The sequence below is a fragment of the Emys orbicularis genome, chromosome 2 (genome assembly GCF_028017835.1).
Source record: "Emys orbicularis isolate rEmyOrb1 chromosome 2, rEmyOrb1.hap1, whole genome shotgun sequence".
Taxonomy (NCBI): Eukaryota; Metazoa; Chordata; order Testudines; family Emydidae; genus Emys; species Emys orbicularis.
In genome coordinates, this window is record NC_088684.1 from 102570892 (window position 1) to 102593329 (window position 22438).

Genomic DNA, 22438 nt, shown 5'->3' on the forward strand with positions numbered 1-22438 from the left:
TTGCATGTTCAGGCCATTAATGATGTGCAGAAAGTAAACAAACACTATGGTGAAAAGTAAATCTAGATTTTAAAAGGTCTTTCATTTTTAATAATTTAAGTTATTAGTAAGACAAATAAGGAATTTTAACATGAAAGTGTCTCTTTAAAAACTCACTGGGGCAAGGTCAGTAAATATAAATAAAACATGTGAAGAATATTAATCTTAATAATTTTTCTTTAGCAGTGAGGAGCCAAGGCCCGTCAGACACAACCGAAACTGATACAGCTTGCTCTGACAATGTGAAAAGTACACTTACCTGTCTGTTCCCCCTCTGAATATATGCAGGATGAAAGCAAATTTCACAATACAACTATAGTGAAGGAAAGGACAGTGAGAAAAGAACCTTAATGAGAACTGCGGACCATACATATGTGACACTATTCATTAGGGTTAAAAATCTGCCTTGAGAACTATATTTATGTCCTTCTGAGCACCACTGGAGAAAACCATTATCTTGGTATCTAGCACTTACTCAAATCTCCTTTACTGCTGAACATATGTGACTAGTAGGGATTAAGGGGTTAAACATACTGATGAGAACGGTCCAGATGTATCCCCAAATCCACACGGAGAGGGACCCTCCGTGTGAGAGGGGACAGTTAGTGATCACTGGGGCAGCAGCAGCCTTCCCCAGTGGAGACCCTCTGCAGGATCTGGATCCACATGAGGTGAGGAGGAGGGGGCTGGGTGATCTGCAGATGAGTGGTGAGCAGCCCTGCACTGGGTGAGGGCAGGGTTGGTGGATGCACATCATGCATCCCCCAGGGGCTGGGTTCCCTGTTCCATGGAGTCCTCTCCACAGCAGACATCCTTTTAGAGGGGAGTCCCAGAAACAACCATTGCCAGAGGGAGTCTGCTGGAGTTGTACTGCCAGGAAGTGGATGGGGTACCAAGAGCACAAACCCTCTGTGGGGTAGGGTGACCAGACAGCAAATGTGAAAAATCGGGACGGGGTGGGGGGTAATCGGAGCCTAGATAAGAAAAAGACCCAAAAATCGGGACTGTCCCTATAAAATTGGGACATCTGGTCACCCTACTGCGGGGTCTTGAGGGTCTTCCAGGTTTGGAGATCAGGCCTGTAGCCAGTTACCTGAGCAGGGAGGAAAACCTGTGGCGTTTTCTTCCCCCTGAGTTCCATTCTGCACAGAAGGGTTTGCTCCAGCCCACAGTGGGGTCTTGTTTTGTTATAGTATTGATTTAGCATTAAATTCACACACAGCCAACACAAAGCTTGAGTAAGCTGTCTTTGTGTGGAGAACCCAGCAGGGGAAGGGATGGAATCTAATACCCAAGCCTAGGTCAGACCTGCTGTAGCTCAAATCTGGGACTAAGGCTGGAATAGCAGCCTCAGCATCTTTACACCCAATGTAGGGGGACGGGGCTATTGGATCCACATAACTGTTGATCTCCTAGTCCTCCTCTGAATGGCATTTTCATGACCAGAGCATTTGGGACCATGATGGAGCACCCCTCAGTGGTGCAGCAGCCACTTTGCCCTCTCTCTTCTGGAAGAGTATTTTCAGGTTTTAAATGAGGCAGAAGGCCTTGCACAGGATGAATTTCACCCATAATGAACAAGGACATACAGACCTGGAAGCAAGTTCTGATCCTGTTGATGTTGTACTTTGGAAAGAGCATTATTGAGTGGCTAAAGACAGGAGACAGGAGTTAGGAATTCTTGGCTCTCTTTTTTGGTCTGCCACAGTGTGATCATGTACCAATCTTTTAAACTCTGTGTGCCTCAACTTTCCCATCTTTAAATCCCACCTATTCTCAATATCTCTAGTTTCTCCTTCCTGGATGGCTTGACCCAAAGGCCATTGAAGTTAATAGAAAGACTCCCATTGATGCAGTGTGCTTTGGATAAGACCCAGAAGTAGGTCTTCCTGGATAAGTACATAGCTATAATAGCATGTAGCTGGGTGGAATAATGCAAAACTTTTCTGTGACTATTTGCTCAAATTTAAATATGAATTCTCTTCAGCCATGTTCACATCTCTTTTGTGTTCACTTGTCATAAACATTCAGACAATTGAGTTGCACTTAATTGAGTTTTTGAATATTAAATTTGCTTACTGTGATTGCACTCATCCATTAAGGGAACAGAAGCAATACCATGTGACTTCTATGACCAATCACAGCGCACTGCTCTACAGCCAAAATGCTTCCGAAATAAATGTAGTCAAACTTTACTAATTCTGGGTCACTGAGAACGAAAATGATGCTTAAAATTGTTGATTGGTTCTAGTTTTCAAGATATGCTATTGGGTCAGTATATACGACCCTTGACTTGGGAATGGCGGAGGATAAGTGAGTTATAAAGGGAAGGGATCTCAATTTAAACCAGAAATGACTAAAATACATCTTTGACTGGATCTATGAATAAATCTATGACTGGGTTTGGACAGTACGTGCTTTTTAGGCAAAACAATGAATGATGCAATCTGAAGCTGGTATTGCGTCATACATGATATGAATTGCATCGTGTTATTCCTAGAAGTCATGGATGATGCAGTCATAACGAAGCTTACATCACTCTGCTGAACAAATTGCCCTATAGCAGCTCTAGAAATCATACAGTGTCGTGCTCTCTTATTTGTCAGTGTTTGATTTTGCAAAGGGACACATTTCTGTTTAGCCAAAGTGAGCAGAGATGCCTCGTACTTGTGTGAACAGTGCAGATGACTTCTGCTATGTTTGTGGTGAAGTGACTTTTGCATCACAAAAGCACAGTATAACCACTATGGTTAAGAAAGCCTATCACCTTTATTTTGGCTGCAAAATTGGAGATCAGGACAAGAGGTGGGCCCCACACATATGCTGCAACACTTGTGCAACAAATCTTCACCAGTGGTTGAACAGGAAAAGGAAATCTATGCCTTTTGCAGTGCCAATGATTTGGAGAGAGCCAACAGATCATACCAGCAATTGTTACTTCTGCATGGTGCCTCCAGTTGGGAAAGGTGTGTCAAAGAAGAAAAAGTGGACTGTGCATTATCCAAACATTCCATCAGCTATACGCCCAGTACCCCACGGAGAAGGACTGCCAGTTCCTGATGCACCAGAATCATTCTCACTTGAGTCAGACGAGGAAGAGGAAGAGGATGAAACTTCTGGTCCTGAACCATCAATGTCACAGGACCCACATTTTCTCCCATCCTCCTCCTCTGAACCACACCTCATAACACAAGGTGAACTGAATGACCTTGTCAGGGATTTGGAACTACCCAAGAGTAAGGCAGAGCTGTTGGGCTCCAGACTACAGCAGTGGAATCTCCTGGCAGGTGATGTTAGGGTTTCCATGTTCCGTGACCGTCAAAAGGATCTTGTCCCATTCTTCTTCATGGAAGGTGATCTTGTAGCCTGCAACAACATCGATGGTGTGATGGCAGCCCTCAACATCGTTCACGATCCAGATAAGTGGAGACTGTTCATTGATTCATCGAAGACGAGTCTTAAAGCTGTTTTACTGCATAATGGCAATGTTTTGCCATCAATTCCAGTTGGTCATGCAGTCCATATGAAGGAAACCTAGGACAACATGAAACAACTTTTGAGGTGCATAAACTATGACCAACATCAGTGGCAGCTTTGTGGCGATTTGAAGGTTGTTGCTCTCTTGCTTGGTCTGCAGACTGGATACACAAAGTACCGCTGTTTTCTCTGCGAATGGGATAGTCGTGCAAGAGATTCCCACTACATCAAGAAAGATTGGCCACTCCGACAGTCATTGGAGCCTGGGAGGAAAAGTGTTCAGCATCCACCACTTGTTGAATCAAGGAAGATTTTGTTACCACCCTTACACATCAAGCTGGGTCTGATGAAGAACTTTGTCAAGGCCATTGACAAAACACAAGCAGCTTTCAAGTACCTCCGTGGAAAATTTCCAAGGTTAAGTGAAGCTAAGATAAAGGAAGGTGTGTTTGTTGGTCCTCAGATTCGTGAACTTCTTCGAGATGATGCATTTGACCATGCACTGCGTGGCAAGGAAAAGACGGCATGGAAAGCCTTCCAGTTAGTGGCAATAAATTTTCTCTGAAACAACAAGGCAGACAACTACAGGTTGTTGGTGGAAAACCTCCTCAAGGCATACAAAAGCCTTGGTTGCAACATGTCACTAAAGATACATTTTTTGCACTCTCATCTAGATTTTTTCCCACCGAACTGCGGAGCAGTGAGCGACGAGCACGGCGAGCGATTTCACCAGGACATTGCAACAATGGAGAGTTTTCAGAGTAGCAGCCGTGTTAGTCTGTATCCGCAAAAATAACAGGAGTACTTGTGGCACCTTAGAGACTAACAAATTTATTAGAGCATAAGCTTTCGTGGGCTACAACCCACTTCTTCGGATGCATATAGAGTGAACCATATATTGAGGAGATATATATACACACACATACAGAGAGCATGAACAGGTGGGAGTTGTCTTACCAACTCTGAGAGGCCAATTAAGTAAGAGAAAAAAAACTTTTGAAGTGATAATCAAGATGGCTCAGTACAGACAGTTTGATAAGAAGCAAGTGTGAAAATACTTACAAGGGGAGATAGATTCAATGTTTGTAATGGCTCAGCCATTCCCAATCCCTATTTAGCCCTGAGTTGATTGTGTCTAGTTTGCATATCAATTCCAGCTCAGCAGTCTCTCTTTGGAGTCTGTTTTTGAAGTTTTTCTGTTTTAAGATAGCCACCCGCAGGTCTGCCAAAGAATGGCCAGACAGGTTAAAGTGTTCTCCCACTGGTTTTTGAGTATTATGATTCCTAATGTCAGATTTGTGTCCATTAATTCTTTTGCGTAGAGACTGTCCGGTTTGGCCAATGTACATGGCAGAGGGGCATTGCTGGCACATGATGGCATATATCACATTGGTAGATGTGCAGGTGAACGAGCCACCGATGGTATGGCTGATGTGATTAGGCCCTATGATGGTGTCACTTGAATAGATATGTGGACAGAGTTGGCATCGGGCTTTGTTACAAGGATAGGTTCCTGGGTCAGTGTTTTTGTTCAGTGATGTGTGGTTGCTGGTGAGTATTTGCTTTAGGTTGGGGGGTTGTCTGTAAGCGAGGACAGGTCTGTCTCCCAAGATCTGTGAGAGTAAAGGATCATCTTTCAGGATAGGTTGTAGATCTCTGATGATGCGCTGGAGAGGTTTTAGTTGGGGGCTGAAGGTGACAGCTAGTGGTGTTCTGTTATTTTCTTTGTTGGCCCTGTCTTGTAGGAGGTGACTTCTGGCTCTGTCAATCTGTTTTTTCACTTCAGCAGGTGGGTATTGTAGTTTTAAGAATGCTTGATAGAGATCTTGTAGGTGCTTGTCTCTATCTGAGGGATTGGAGCAAATGCGGTTATATCTTAGAGCTTGGCTGTAGACAATGGATCGTGTGGTGTGTCCTGGATGGAAGCTGGAGGCATGTAGGTAAGTGTAGCGGTCAGTAGGTTTCCGGTACAGGGTGGTATTTATGTGACCATCGCTTATTAGCACAGTAGTGTCCAGGAAATGGACCGCTTGTGTGGATTGATCTAGGCTGAGGTTGATGGTGGGATGGAAATTATTGAAATCATGGTGGAATTCCTCAAGGGCTTCTTTTCCATGGGTCCAGATGATGAAGATGTCATCAATGTAGCGCAAGTAGAGTAGGGGCGTTAGGGGACGAGAGCTAAGGAAGCGTTGTTCTAAGTCAGCCATAAAAATGTTGGCATACTGCGGGGCCATGCGGGTACCCATAGCAGTGCCGCTGATGGAGAAACGCTATCAGGGCAAATGGAGCCCATCAATGCTTGCAGACTATTGCTGGACAGTGACAAGAGATGCTCTATTTAATGAATACAAGAGACAAGCCAAGAAGCGCCAAGTAGACACTGAATAGGACTAAACTATATACAGAATAGTTTTTTGCCTTTTGTTTCATAATAAATTTTATTTATATAACCCTTTTGCTGATTTTTAAAGTGTTACATAAACAGGACAGGTGAAATATTATCATGTAAAGCAACCATCAACACATGAAAAGACCTAGGTTTACAATTTATGATTAAAACTCTACACAATATACATAGACATAAAATGTAAAAACTTAAATATCTTAGAAACAGTAGCCAATCAGTTGTTTTAATTGTCATATTTGAATTCAGCACATCAAAATACATAATAAATAGCACATTTTATCTCTGAAGCAGATGACTTCTCAAAAATTGTAGACTAGTGAAATCAATGGAGCTTTGATACAAGCATTTAATAGCATGCTGTAAACAACTTTTGAAACAGTTAATCAAATATTTTAAATAACAAATAAATGAAAGAAAAATAATCTGATCATGACTAGAGCTGGTTAAAATTTTCCAAATTTCAAAATTTTAACTAAAAAAGGGACAATTTTGTATGAAATTTTTCCTATTTTTCATCCAGCTTTACCCACAGACATTTTTAAAATTGAAATTGAGGTGAAATTGGTTAAATAAATTGCTATTTACCCACTCAGCTATACTACCATGTCTGAAGAAAGTAGGCGGGCTATAGGAACAGACTGGCACTCACCCCGAGGTTGTAGCTGTTTAATGATAAATATAGAATTTGACTCTGCCAATAACACTGCATACTTTCTGCCAGGCTGGTACTTTCCACAAGTACAAATATTCACCAAAAAGTAGTTTTTAAAGAGGGCAACATGTACCAAATGTTATATTCCTTTGGTACCAGAAATAATACTTATCCAGATATTTATATTTATTTTAAAAGCAACAACTGTTTTGTACAGATTGTGAAACACTTAGCATTTATTCAGTCCTTGGGTGGGTAAAAGTCCCATTAATAATTATTAACTTATTTCTGTTGCATGCCCAAAAGCTCCAGTCAAGATCAGGGCCCCATTCATATAGGAACTTCTCAAAAATATAGATACAGTCCCTGCCCCTAAGAGCTTTGCTTGAGTATGGACTGAGTAACTGCTGAGTAAGAATTCTGAGATTTGGGCCTATAGCCTTACATTTCAAAGATGCTGAGAACAGTAATCATGACAACATTATGATTGGTACAAATCAGGGATTGGCAACCTCTGGCACGCGGCTCGCCAGGATAAGCACCCTGGCGGGCCGGGCCAGTTTGTTTACCTGCTGCGTCTGCAGGTTCGGCTGATCGCGGCTCCCACTGGCCGTGGTTCGCTGCTCCAGGCCAATGGGGGCTGCAGGAAGCGACGCAGGCCGAGGGATAGTCAATTATGTAGACATCCTTTTGTCCTGTGGATGCAATCATTTTTAGTGTGGGTTTAGCAAACTCATAGACTCTAAGGTCAGAAGGGACCATCGTGATCATCTAATCTGATCTAAAAGGCACAGGAACATTGTACTCATCTTGATTCATAACATCACCACCCTGTTCTGGACCAGATGTTAGAGGATCCAGAATGCATATTGTTCTGCCTGCAGGTGGAATTCTGGCATGTAGAGAAATTACTAAATTTTTATGTCATTTCAGAGTACAAACTGAATTCTTCAGGTATTAAAAAGGTGTGTATACTTAATTCCTACTTGTACAAGAGAACATCTAACCCCTTGGGATAACAATAGCAAGCGTTTTCCCACAGATAGGGTTATAATTTATATGGAGATTCCTCCCCCCCTCCCAAGAAATAGGGGCATCAGACAGTTAAATATAGGCTTTCTTCTCTCCCCACTTGATGACAATCATAACGTACACCTTGAAAGTCTGCCTCCCACCTCTGAGGACAGTGATTTGAGGACAACAAGCTGGTCTTAGTAAGGGTCAACAAGTAGATGTGCCTGGAAAATGGAAAACATTTTTGCATTTTTTGTTTATTTTCAATTTCTCTACCAAATTTTCCAACCACCTCTTCATTCTCTGCCACACTCTTGGGCTGGGATTTTCAAGGGGCCGTAAGGAAATGAGGTTCCCCGAACCCCTGGACATGTTTTGCCTCTGTCCAACTCCCATTCCTCTACCTTCACCCAACAGTCAGGAGTACTAATGTATCCGGGGGATATTTTCAAAAGCTCACATGGCAGCTAAATGCCTAACTCTCATTGACTCTCAGTGAAATTCCATGAGTTTCATTCAGTGAAGGTCAATAGGAGTTGGAAACCTTTGAAAATCTTCCTCTTGACCTTCTCAGACTTTGAGCAGCATGCAGCCGGGAAGGCAAAGTTGTTGTACTTTGGTGCTAGTGTGTGGAAGCCATGCACAGGACATATGAAAGGTTAAGCACTAGGCACAATCCTTAACATTGAGACCTATGTTCGTTGTGCATCTGCTCCCTTACTCACAACTATGCAGGGTAAGTAAGAGGTGAGTTGTAGGCAGAGAACAAGTTTATATGAGTGGTCATGGGTTTAAGGGTGATAGCAAGCTAAAGAGACTATTCATTCCTCTCTGAGCATGATCCAAAGCCCTTTGAAATGAGTGGAAAGATTCCCATTTACTCTGAGAGCTTTGGATCAAGCCTCCAGACCGTTCTCTTGCTGCTAAGCAGAAGCAGGAGGCGGCCATGCAGCTGTGCTCTCAATGATGCAGAGTCAGACTGCCCGGCTCATCATTTTTCACCCTGCAACACTCTGCATCCACACTGTGCATGCTGTATTCATCTTAGAGACAAAAAGGGAACAACTCTTTCCAAGGATACACAGCAGCTCTTACAATTAGTCATCATGGATGGGGGTTGTGGAGTGAAACAGACTGCACCCACCCCCAATCCAAATACAGAGAGAATCAAATCATGATGCTTGTATCCATTCCTGTCCACCTGAAGCAGGAGTCATGACATGTCTTGAACTGGCTCTCACATGTGGCAGTGTTGCTAGTGCATCTGGGCCCAAATGTTCATACCGAGGGTGCCAAAAGTCAGGCTTCTAAATAAAACTGGCCTGATTACCAGTATACTGAGCACCCACAAATGCCAGTGAAGTCAATGGGAGATGCATGTACTCTGCACCTTTGAAAATGAGGCCACTTTTATTTAGATGCCTAAATATAGATTTAGGAACCTGACTTTAGGTTTGAAAATTCTGGCTATGGTCTAAAACACCTCTTTAAAAAGTGTGACATATTTCAGAAATATATAATTTTATTTAACAATAGGTTTGGGTCATATCTTGTGCTTTTACAGGAACATATATTATTCTAACAATTTTTAAATAAAAGAAATATAGAGAGAAGCATTGAGTCTAAACCTCTCTCTGGCAACAATAAAATCAAACAGAGACTGCATAGATAACAAGATAAAAATGTTTGTTTCCCAATCCTAACCATTAATAATTATACAAGTTTTTCCTCCTGGGTGCAAACAGAAGAGGTAAAAAGAAAAGACTAGGGGAAAAAAAGAGGGAGAACAAAAGAAAGGAAACACAAAGGGCCTGATTCTGCTATTCTTATTCACACTGAACCAGATTCTCTGCTTGTGCAAATCCTGGTAGTTCCACTGAAGCCAATGAAGCTATGACATTTTACCCTGGCTGATGTTCTGGCCCATTGAATAGTACCTTACTCTTCAGGCAGTCTCATTGAACTCAGCAGGCTTGCTCATGGAGTAAGGTATTCCTTAACCTGAGTAAAGGTGGCAGGACTGTGCCCTAAGTGGGAGGGGATAGAGTGAGGGACAAACTAACCATCCTTGTTCCTAAGAAATTAATCCCAAATTTTATTTTGATTCGCGTGAGTTGCATGCCCCTGTGCAGGAGCATAGCCTTTCTGCACAGGACAAAGTCAGTTTGATGAAGAACAGGGAACATCTCTCCCTGTTCCCAAGCACACATATTTTATGCTTTTAACACATAAACCACACATTTTTTTATGCACAGAGCACTTACTGAAAAAAGCTGCAATAGAACAATGCAAGCTGGAAGAGCTTTCACTGTCAAAAAATAAACCCTTCTGGAATGTTGATGATCACCTGATTGTTTCAAGATATTTAAAGCCTCTGCAGTCCACTTTTAGTGCGAATGATAGACTTAAAATTAAAAATTAAAAAAATCTCAATCCTTTGCCAGATGCTTTTAATACCTTGTCAAAGGCATCTTGTTTTTGCCTGATACTGATAACCACAATCTTAGAGAACAACTGCTTATTTGGAAGACAAAATATGTTTGTGCTGTTCCTGATTGCCAGTTGGTACCTGTTTATTTCCACCCCTAATGATAGCTTCATGAAAATTATAATTCAGTGTTTTAGGAAACAATCATCTATTTTACACTGTATCACTTAGCTCTGGAAAATATTATGGGACTCAGTTACTATGAAAAACCTCTGTACAAGCAGAGCTGTAAAAGCAGAGTCAAACCTTGCTTACCTTATTCATATGAGTAACTCCACTAAAGGAAAAAATTTGGCCCACATTGTATCAATGTCATGGACCAGTTGGCAAGCATAGAGCTGGACAGAATTTTTTCATCAAAACTAGGGCTGTCAAGCAATTTAAAAATTAATTGCGACTAATCGCACTGCTAAACAATAATAGAATACCATGTATTTAAATATTTTTGGATGTTTTCTACATGTTCAAATATATTGATTTCAATTACAACACAGAATACAAAGTGTACAGTGCTCACTTTATATTTATTTTTTATTACAAATATTTGCACTGTAAAAAACAAAAGAAATAGTATTTTTCAATTCACCTAATACAAGTACAGTAGTGCAATCTCTTTATCATGAAGACCGAACTTACAAATGTAGAATTATGTACAAAAAACCCCTGCATTCATAAATAAAACAATGTAAAACTTTAGAGCCTACAAGTCCACTCAGTCCTACTTCAGCCAATCGCTCAGACAAACAAGTTTGGTTACATTTGCAGGAGATAATGCTGCCCGCTTCTTGTTTACAACGTCATCTGAAAATGAGAACAGGCATTTGCATAGCACTGTTGTAACCGGCGTCACAAGATATTTACGTGCCAGATGCGCTAAAGATTCATATGTCCCTTCATCTTCAACCACCATTCCAGAGGACATGCGTCCATGCTGATGATGGGTTCTGCTCGATAACGATCCAAAGCAGAGTGCACCGATGAATGTTTATTTTCATCATCTGAGTCAGATGCCACCAGCAGAAGGTTGATTTTCTTTTTTGGTGGTTCGGGTTCTGTAGTTTCCGCATCAAAATGTTGCTCTTTTAAGACTTTCGCTCTTTTAAGCATGCTCCACACCTCGTTCCTCTTAGATTTTGGAAGGCACTTTAGATTCTTAAACCGTGGGTTGAGTGCTGTAGCTATTTTTAGAAATCTCCCATTGGTACCTTCTTTGCATTTTGTCAAATCTGCAGTGACAGTGTTCGTAAATCAAACAACATGTGCTGGGTCATCATCCGAGACTGCTGTAACATGAAATATATGGCAGAATGCGTGTAAAACAAAACAGGAGACATACAATTCTCCCCCAAGGAGTTCAGTCACCAATTTAATTAATGCACTATTTTTTTAACGAGCATTATCAGCATGGAAGCATGTCCTCCAGAATGGTGGCTGAAGCATGAAGGGGTATACGAATGTTTAGCATATCTGGCATGTAAATACCTTGCAATGCCAGCTACAAAAGTGCCATATGAATGCCTGTTCTCATTTTCAGGTGACATTGTAAATAAGAAGCAGGCAGCAGTTTCTCCCGTAAATGTAAACAAACTTGTTTGTTTTAGCAATTGGCTGAACAAGAAGTAGGACTGAGTGGACTTGTAATCTCTAACGTTTTACATGGTTTTGTTTTTGAGTGCAGTTATGTAACAAAAAAAATTTACATTTTTAAGTTACACTTGCACGATAAAGAGATTGCACTACAGTACTTGTATGAGGTGAATTGAAAAATACTATTTCTTTTGTTTATCATTTTTACAGTGTAAATATTTATAATAAAAACTAACATAAAGTGACTTTGTATTCTGTGTTGTAATATAAATCAATATATTTGAAAATGTAGAAAAACATCCAAAAATATTTAATAAATTTCAATTGGTATTCTATTGTCAGTGAGATTAATCACAATTAATTTTTTAATCATGTGTTAATCGCGTGAGTTAACTGCGATTGATCAACAGCCCTAATCAAAACATTTTTAAAAAGTCAATTTTGACAATTTTGTTTAGAAAAAACACAAAGTGAAGTGTTTCGATAATGTCAAAACCTCCTGCTTTGGCATTTTGGGAACAAAAGGTTTTGGTTTTTTGTTTAGGAAAAAATGTTCAAAACAAAATTCTCTTATATATATAATTTTTCTTTAACATTAAACGAGATCAAAATTTAAACACAAGGTTAGTTTCACTCAATCTGAAACTATTTTTTTTCTGAATTTCATTTTGTTGAATAATTTTTTTTAAAAAATGCTTTGTTCCATTTTTGGAATGGAAAAAAAATAAAAAAATCAAGGCATTTCCTGTGAAATGGAAAATCCAGTCCCCTTCCAGCTGTAATGTAGAAGTATTACAAGATGCAATGTAGGATTTCTATGTCCTTTCTTCCTCCTTTTTAAGCAAGTGACAACTCAGGGTCTCTATTCATCCACGAAGTTACTACACCTTGGGCAGTGGCACTGTGAGCCTCCCCGCGCTGCCCAACCCTGATTAGGAGGGATCATGGATCACTTTCCAGTTAATTCAGCCTCTCACCTCTCTGCTGAGACTACCAATGAAGCATCAACAACCTGTGGAGGTGGTGGTGGTTCCTATAATATGGATGCCCATCAACTAACACTAAGAACAGTAGCAGCAGCAGCCAAAGTATGGTAACAAATTTTGGTTACAGTAACCTAAGCAGGATTTGACCTTGCAAGCTAGAGATGAGAGTTTCTATTCTTCTCTTTCCATTCCCTGAACTATCGAGTCCCCCCCTATCTTTTTTCACCCTTCCTTCTTTATTCTCTTCTCCTCTTCCCTGCTTCTCTCTTTTCTTCTCAGGATCTGTTTCTTTCTGGGATTTTTTCTCCCCTAATTCACCATCTTCCAGAATTCCATTACTGAAATATTGGTATAACGGTATTGCTTGTTCAGGAAGGACAGGCAGGGAAAAAAGGAAGGAGGTGTTGCATTATGCATCAAGAATATACATACTTGTTCTGAGTACAGAAGGAAGTGAGAGGCAGACCATAGAAAGCCCCTGGGTGAATATAAAAGGGGGGAAAACCAGGGGCAATGTCATGGTAGGAGTCAACAATAGTATAGACCACCAAATCAGAAGGAGGAAGTAGATGAGGCATTTCTAGAACAAATAACAGAAATATTCAAAATACAAAACCTGGTAGTAATGGGGGACTTTAACTACCCAGACATCTGTTGGAAAAGTAATAAGGCCAAACACAAAATCTCCAATAAGTACTTGGAATGTATTGGGGCAACTTCTTCCTTCAGAAGGTGAAGAAAGTAACAAGGGGAACAACCTTTTAGGCCTTGATTCTGACTCACAGGGAGGAATTGATTACAAATATGAAGGTGGAAGCAATTTGGGTGAAAGTGATCCTGAAATGATAGAGTCCATGATTCTAAGGAAAGGAAGGAGTGAGAGCAGCAGAATAAAGACAATGGACTTCAAAAAAACAGACTTTAACAAATTCAGAGAACTGGTAGATAAGGTCCCATGGGAAGAAAATCTAAGGGAAAAAGGAGTTCAGGAGGGCTGGCAGTTTCTCAAGGACACAATATTAAAGCCACAGCAGCAAACTATCCTGATGTGAAGGAAAGATAGGAAGAATAATAAGAGCCCAATATGGCTCCCTCAGGAACACTTTAATGACCTGAAAATCAAAAAGGAATCCTACAAAATGTGGAAACATGGACAAATGGATGATTACATAAGAATAGCACAAGCACGTAGGGACAAAATCAGAAAGGATAAGGAACAAAATGAGTTAGACCTAGCAAGGGACATAAAAGGCAAGAAGAAGAAGTACTATAAATACATCAGGAGCAAGAGAAAGGTGATGGAAAATATAGGTCCACTATTCAGCAGGAAAAGTCAGTTAACAACGGATGACATCAAGAAGACTAAGGTGTTTATGCCTATTTTGCTTCAGTCTTCACTAAAAAGATTAAGTGTGACAAGCAGTGTTCCCTCTAATTTTTCCCATCCAAGTGTGGAATGAATTTTGTTATGTGTACCAATATGGAGGTGATGTGTGACGGGGTGGGTCTGAGGGGTTTGGAGTGTGGGAGGAGGCTCAGGGCTGGGGCAGAGGGTTGGGGGTGTGGGCTCTGGGGTGCGGCCAGGAATGAGCGGTTCAGGGTGTGAGAGGGGGCTCAGGCTGGGGCAGAAGCTTGGGTGCAGGATGGTGAGGGCTCCGGTTTGGGGTGCAGGCTGCCCGGGGCTGTGGCAGGGAGAGAGGACTCCCCCCAGCCCTCTCTCCCCCCAGCAGCACCTGGGCTGTGGGAGAGGCACCTCTCCCTGGTTGCAGCAGCTCTGGGGCTGGGGTAGTCCTCTCTCTCTGCCACAGCCCTGAGGCTTTAGGGAGGAGAGATGTCTCGTCCCGCCGCAGCCTCAGGGCTGGGGGAATTGCCGCAGCCAGGCACACCCCAAGCTCCCCCATCACAACCCCCCCTCCTCACTCCATGCCCCTGAGTGCAGTGTGCACGCTTACGCAGCCCTTGGTGGCCTCCTGCACAGCTGCACAGGCACGCAACTGAGAGGGAACGTAGGTGACAAGATATTTTATACAATTAATATTAGCCAGGAGAAGGAATGCAAGCCAGAATAGGGAAAGAACAGGTTAAAGAATATTTAGATGAGCTAGGTGTATTCAAGTCAGCAGGGCCTGATGAAATTCATCTTAGGGTACTGAAGAAACTAGCTGAAGCAATCTTGGAACTGTTAGCAATTATCTTCAAGAACTCGTGGAGGATGGGGAACATAGAGGATGCAGGGAATTATAGACCAGTCAGCCTAACCTCAATATCTGGAAAGATACTGGAACAAATTATTAAACAATCAATTTATAAGCACCTAGAGGTTAATATAAGTACATAAGAATGGCCATACTGGGTCAGACCAAAGGTCCATCTAGCCCAGTATCCTGTCCTCTGACAGTGGCCAATGGCAGGTGCCCCAAAGGGAATGAACAAACAGGTTATCATCAAGTGATCCATGCTCTGTCACCCAATCCCAGCTTCTGGCAAATAGGCCACTAAGTAATAGCCAATGTGAATTTGTCAAGAACAAATCACACCAAACCAACCTAATTTCCTTCTTGGACAGGTTATTGGCTTGGTGAATGAGGGGAAACTGTTGACATAATATATCTTGATTTTAGTGAGGCATTTGATACAGTCCCACATGACATTCTCATAAGCAAACTGGGGAAATGTGGTCTAGATAAATTACTATAAGGTGGGTGCATAATTGGTTGAAAGACTGTACTCAAAGAGTAGTTATCAATCGTTTGCTGTCAAATTGGGAGGATGTACCTAGTTGGATTCTACAGGAGTCATTCCTGCATCTGGTACTTTTTAATATATTCATTAATGACTTAGATAATAGAGTGGAGAGTATGCTTTTAAAATTTGTGGATGACACCATGCTGGGAGGGGTTGAAACCACTCTGAAGGACAGTATTAGAATTCAGAAGGACCTTGACAAATTGGAGAATTGATCTGAAATCAACAAGATGAAATTAAATAAAGATAAGTACATAGTACAGTAACTCCTCACTTAAAGTCATCCTGGTTAATGTTGTTTCATTGTTACGTTGCTGATCAATTAGGGAACGTGCTCCTTTAAAGTTGTGCAATGCTCCCTTATAACGTTGTTTGGCAGCCACCTGCTTTGTCCACTGCTTGCAGGAAGAGCAGTCCGTTGCAGCTAGCTGGTGGGGGCTTGGAACCAGGGTGGACTGGCAGCCCCCCTAAGTTCCCCGTGCAGCAGCCACCCAGCAGGCTACCAATTGCCGGCAGTTCAGCTGTCTCTCCCCCCACCCCCCCCACCCCACTGCCATGTGCTGCTCCTGCCCTCTGCCTTGGAGCTGCTCCCGGGAGCCTCCTGCTTGCTGTGCAGGGGAGGGGGGAAAAGGGGGGGCTAATGTCAGGGTGTCCTCCTCCCCCCTGCTCCTGCCCCCCACTTACCCCTTCTCCATATAGAGCAGGGTAGGGACAGGACAGGGCTCAGGATGGAGAGAGCTTGCTGGCCGCAGCTGCTGTCTCAACTTCCTGATTTTTTTAAAGGCAATGTACTTAGAGTGGGGTCAGCATACTTAAAGGGGCAGTGAATATCTCTCTTTCTCTCCCACACACAGGATGTGTGTCTCTGTCTCTGTCTGCCATGCTGTCTCCCCTCCCTCCATTCGTGCTGCCTTGTAGAGTGTGAGGCTACATTAACAATAGTGTGTTAACCCTTGAGGGCTCAGCCAAGTGCTAGTTCATCATTTAGCAGCAAGGCATTCCCTGGTGATATCCCACCCTCTTCCACCCTCTAACTTCACCACCTCAACCAAGCTTCACAATCATCATCGCTGTATACAGTATTAAATTGTTTGTTTAAAACGTATACTGTTTGTATATATATATATATAATATAGTTTGTCTGGTGAAAAAAATTTCCCTGGAACCTAAACCCCCCCATTTACATTAATTCTTATGGGGAAATTGGATTCACTTAACATCGTTTTGCTTAAAGTTGCATTTTTCAGGAACATAACTACAACATTAAGCGAGGAGTTACTGTACTACCCTTAGGAAGTAAAAAATTAAATGCACCAATACAAAATGGGGAATAACTGGCAAGGCAGTAGTACTGCCAAAAAGGATCTGGGTTTATAGCAGATCACAAATTGAATATGAGTCAACAATGTGATACAGATGCAAAAAAAAGGCTAATATCATTTTGGGGTGTATTAATGTGAGTGCTGTATGTCAGACACTGGGGTAATTATCCTGCTCTGTTCAGCACTGTTGAGGTCTCTGCTAGAGTACTTTGTGTAGTTCTGGGTGACACATTTCCAGAAAGATTTGGAGAGACTGAAGAGTCCAGAGGGGAGCTACAAAAATGATAAAAGGTTTAGAAAACCTGGCCTATGAGGAAAGGTTAAAAAAACTGGGCATGTTTAGTTCTGAGAAAAAAGTCTGAGGGGGGACCTGATAACAGTCTTCAAAATATGTTAAGGGCTGTTATAAAGAGGACATTAATCAACTGTTCTCCATGTCCACTGAAGTAGGACAAGAAATAATTGGATAATCTGCAGCATATTAGGATATTAGAAAAAGCTTTTTACCTATACAGCCCTGGAATAGGCTTCCAATTGAAATTGCGGGATCCCCATCATTGGAGATTTTTAAAAACAGGTTAGACAGACACCTGTCCTGCATGGTCTTGGTATACTTGGTCCTGCCTCAGTGCAGGGGGCTCTTGAGTTCCCTTCCAGTCCTACATTTCTATGATTTTAACTCTATTCTCTGTTCACAATGGCCTGCCCTCCTCTCTTGCTGTGCCTATACGGTAGAGCTAGCCCTAATTCACCTGAGTGCTTACTGGGTACTTCAGAACCCACAATGCTTCTTAATTGGAAATCCTTCTAGAATTATTAGTACTGACCTAAATATACATTTAAATAAGCCCGCAAAGCTCAGAACATGGAGTGTCTTCAAGTTGAACCTAAAATAGGTGCAAATTAATGATGCAAATGATATATACTTTGGCATCATATTCTAGCCAGCCTGGGAATGCTCACACAATCCCTGCACAACTGCCTGCACATATTACTCATGACAGTGAGCACAAGTAATCTGTTCAAGGTATAGCATGTGAGGGTCCTGAGAATTTCAGGGGATTTATGTGCCATAATGCATGCACCTACACTGTAAGCCCCACCTGGAATACCATTTTGTAGCCTACAGAAAATTAACTCTACTAGTTTTAGGGAGCTGAGTTGGAGTGCACTCCTAGCCCTGGATTTACTGGTAAACATGTATATTCGAAGCCTGGATTTGGCCCTAATAGAGTGACAATTGTTGCATATTTTTCATACTTTTCTTGTGTGTTCACGGTTCTCTCATTGTTTGATAGGTGGTATATAAAATATTGTACTTTCAATAAAACTTAGTCCTTACATAGTGCTTTTCATCCCTGTGCTCAGTGTGTTTCAAAAAGTGCACAAGTATCATTATACCCATTTTATAGATGGGCAGACTGATTCAGATATGCAAAATAACTCACTTTCAGACATAAAGTGAGTCAGTAGCAGAGCAGGGAATAGAGCCCACGTATCCTGTCTCCCACTCCCAATTCATTGAACCATACTACCTCATGTCTACAGTATCTTTCATCTAAAGAACCCGGGGTGCTTTAAAAGTAAGTTTTAAGCCTCACAATGGCTCTGTGAGGTAGGGCAGTATTCATTTGAGAAATACAGGCACAGAATGATTTAGTCACTTGCCTATGGTCATGAGTCAATGGGAAAGATGGATTCCCTGAATAGAGATATCAAAATGTTATAAAACTCTCCTGATTTGGGTTTAATTATAAACTTGAAATTCAGCTCAGATTCAATGAAAAGTTCACCAACCTTTCATGTGAAGCTGAGCCAATGCATGATTTTCACACTGACATCATATACAATTTGGGATTTAATCTGATTTTTACATGATAGGTGAATTTTAGCAGTTTTTATTGCATTTCAGTTTGCAATTTGAATTTTGTTTATAAAAATGTAAGGCCTGAAACAACCCCCCAAACATACACTCGAAAAGTGAAAGCCAAAATAAATTGTTTGCCCAATCCCTACAAAGAGAAATGGCAGACATTTGCACAGATCCATTCCTAACTCTCTGTTCCTTGCCTTATACTCTAGATCATGCTGCCTCCTTAATTCTACATTATCAGCTAGGCTGGGAACACTCTGTGTATCAGCATGAAGGTTTCAGAGTGCAGTAGTATCAACTGACTAACAGTCAATGACGTCTCAAGTAATGAACACTAGAAACTAAACAACTATTTTTATCTTAGTTTTGTTTTTAATTAACATTGATGCTAAAACAGCCGTTAGGCTCAGAGAAAAAGGACTCTCAAAAAAACATCTCTTTGAAAACACTACAATACTCTATTCCCTTATAGAAAACTCCTATAGACTGTAATGGGGTAAAATCAATACCCTTCTGTAGAATTTACTATAAAAAGCTATATAATGTAATGAAGAATTATAGCCTTTCTATAACATTTTAAAATGAATCTATATAATTCTATAGCAGAGATATAATTCTCCATTAAATGATATTGCTAGTTTTAAAAGGCTATAAAAAGTTCATTATTCCCTATGAAAAAGCCCTGCAGGTTTTAATGAGGATATGCCATCTCCAGTGTAGTGATTTAGCAAAACTCTGCATACCAAGTACACACATCTGAATATATGCAGGTACTGCATGAACAGTATAGTAATGTATGTATGAGTGCAAGTTTTTACTGCCATAGTAATCAATATTATATTATCCACGTTTCTGCAAAGCTAAAATGAGTCTTCCCTTACATTTTCTGGAAATTTCATCTCTCATAAGAATTAACTCTATAGACACTTAAGATGCAAAATAAGAGAATGTCCTTTATTAGGTCCATGGTTTGAAAACTTTTAAAAATATTTTTAATGCACTCATTTTACTAATGCCCTGTCCTTGGGAATTAAAAACTTGTGTCTGCTTGCATAACTGAATTTGCCTCTCTTCATTTACTGTATGCAGTTAGTAACTTTGAGCCTACTCTGTTCCCATTGAAATAATCCACCAAACTCCTATTGATCTGAATGAGAGCAAGACTGGTCTCTTATTTACTAATTGGTATGATATTCTATTTAAATGGCTGCTGTTTGATTACTTCCTGGATTTCTAAAATAGCATGTTTTTTATGTAGAGAGAGAGAGAGAGAGATAATCGGGCAGAAAAATAATGCCAAGTAACAGATAGTAGAGCTGATCAACATTTTTTTAATTTTGATTTTTTTACATTTTTTGTTGAACATTTGAATTTCAAAAGAAATTCCCCCAAAAGAAAACAAAAACAAAAAAACCTGAACATTTTCAGTGATTTTTTTGGTTGGTTGGTTTTGACCAGCTAAAAAGCTGGAAGAAAATTTTCAATTTTTGAAAAATGTTGAAATTTCAAAAAGTTTCAAAATTTCAACAAACCGTTAAAAAAGCCTGAAAAAATTGAAATAAAAATGAGTATGAATTTTGAAAAAAAATGTGGCCTGTTTTCCAATCAGCTGTAATGTTAGTACATGGATTTATTTATAGGGAGACACCAAAAAGTGCTAACTTTCTTCTTCTTTTTTTGTGCTTTATGACCTATCATGTAAAAGGAGTGAACAACTTGAGGAGGGAAAAATCAGCTTGATTGGACTGGACAGGGTAACAATTACAGTTTACTTCTCAGGCATTTAAGAACGCAGTTCTACAAATTACTCAGCACTCCTAATGTCCTTTGAAGTCAATGGGATTACAGATCCTCAGCACCACACTGGGTCAGACCTCCAGTCTGGGATCATAAAACATTGGCTGCTTTCCTTATAGTAAAGTTATTTAAAATGTTAGGAAACTGTTTCAAGAACTTTCAAAAATTGTTAGCCTTGAACAATCTAAAAATGCTAAAATAAAAACCAATATCTCAGCAAATCTGGGGTCCAATATTACTTTAACAGAATTACTCAAGTGGTTCCTCTCGTGCTTCTTTATAACTCATTTGATTTCCCTTTCTCTTCTCTTTTTTCTATCTTGCCTATTTAGATTGTAAGCTCTTCAGAGCAGGGACTGATTAGCTAGCTGGTTCTTGTTCACATGCTCAAGGTCTAACTGATCACCATATGTGGAGTTGGAAAGGAATTTTCCCCCAGGTCAGGTTCACGGTGACTTGGTGGGGCGGGGGGTTCACCTTTATTTGCAGCATGGAGCACAGATCACTTGCTGGGATTAGCTGGGTATGTATGACTTAATCACTTTCCTGCCATTTGGGGGGATGGTGCCCCTGGGTCCCTCCTATTCTCTGCCTGTGGCACATAATAGTTTAGTCTCCAGTGGGCTGTAATATTTTGGTCTAATTTTGATTGTTGGATTTAGTGGGCAGGTGCTGGGTGGTGTTGGTGGCCTGTGATATACAGATGACCAGACTAGATGATCTAGTAGTTCCTTCTGGCCTTAAACTCTCTATGACTATGTATTCTATAGTGCCTAGCCCAATGGGACCCCATTCTTTGTTGGTCCCTGGGCACTACTGAAATAAACATGATTCATAATAATGAAATAACAATAGTAATGACTGCATTTTTCTTCTCTAGGATCCTGAGTGCTGGTTAAGTGAAAGTGGCTTAAGGTTGAAATAGGGAAAATGTGATGAGATCAAATAAGAAAAGCACAGCTGTTAAAAAGAAATCATAATGGTGCAGCAGCACTCCTATAGTTAGGGTTGCGTCCGGTGTGCCCTCTAATTTTTTTATGTCCATGTGCGGAATGAATTTTGTTATGTGCACCAATATGGAGGTGATGTGTGACACATCACCTTCATATTGGTGCACATAACAAAACTCATGTTGTAGGGGTGAGGACAACGGGTTTGGAGTGTGGGAGGGGGCTCAGGGCTGAGGCAGAGGGTTAGGATGCGGGGGGGAGGGGGAGGGCTCTGGGGTAGGATTGGGGATTAAGGGTTTGGGGTGCAGGAGGGGGCTCAGGGCTGGGGCAGAGGGTTAGGGTGCGGGGGGTGGGGCCGGGGATAAGGGGTTTGGGGTGCAGGCTGCCTCGGGGCTGTGGTGGGGAGAGAGGACTCCCCCCCAGCCCTCTCTCACTGCAGCAGCTCCAGGCCAGGAGAGAGGCTCCTCTCCCCTGGCCATGACAAGTCCGGGGCAAGTCTGTGCTGGGGCTAGCGGGGAGGGGCGCCTCTCCCCGCCGCAGCAGGTCTGTGCTGGGGCCAGCAGGAAGAGGTATCTCTCCTCGCCACAGCCCTGAGCCCCTGTGCGGGGCTTAATAAGCATCTGCACGGCCGTGCACTTAGAGGGTGCAAGGCAGGGTTAGTGACCCAAACCTGGAGTCATTTGAGCTAGGGGTTGCAACTTTGTGCTTGTCTGGGTAGTTCAAGGGAGCATGCCAATACCATTGCCCCACTGACCACCCCACCAATGACGTTTCTAGTCCAAACTTTGTATACCTGTGGAATAAAGATTTAATAACTCAGGTTGCTTGATACAAGTTGTGTCTGTCTTTAATTTATGGGGATGATTACTGTGAACACAGGAGAACAGTCATCAGCCAGTCTAACCATAATTTTTGTTATCAGGTGGGAAGGAGCCAGATCCAGAGGACTTTGTGTGGGAATGGGGCCGGAAAGAAGGGTTGCAGCTGCAGAAGGGTTGGGCATGAGAACGGGTGGTAAGCAAGCCTTGGATTGGTTGTTTAAGAAAATCTGTATTTTACTAGCCCCTACATAGGCGCAGGGAAGGAAAGTGTCTGCTT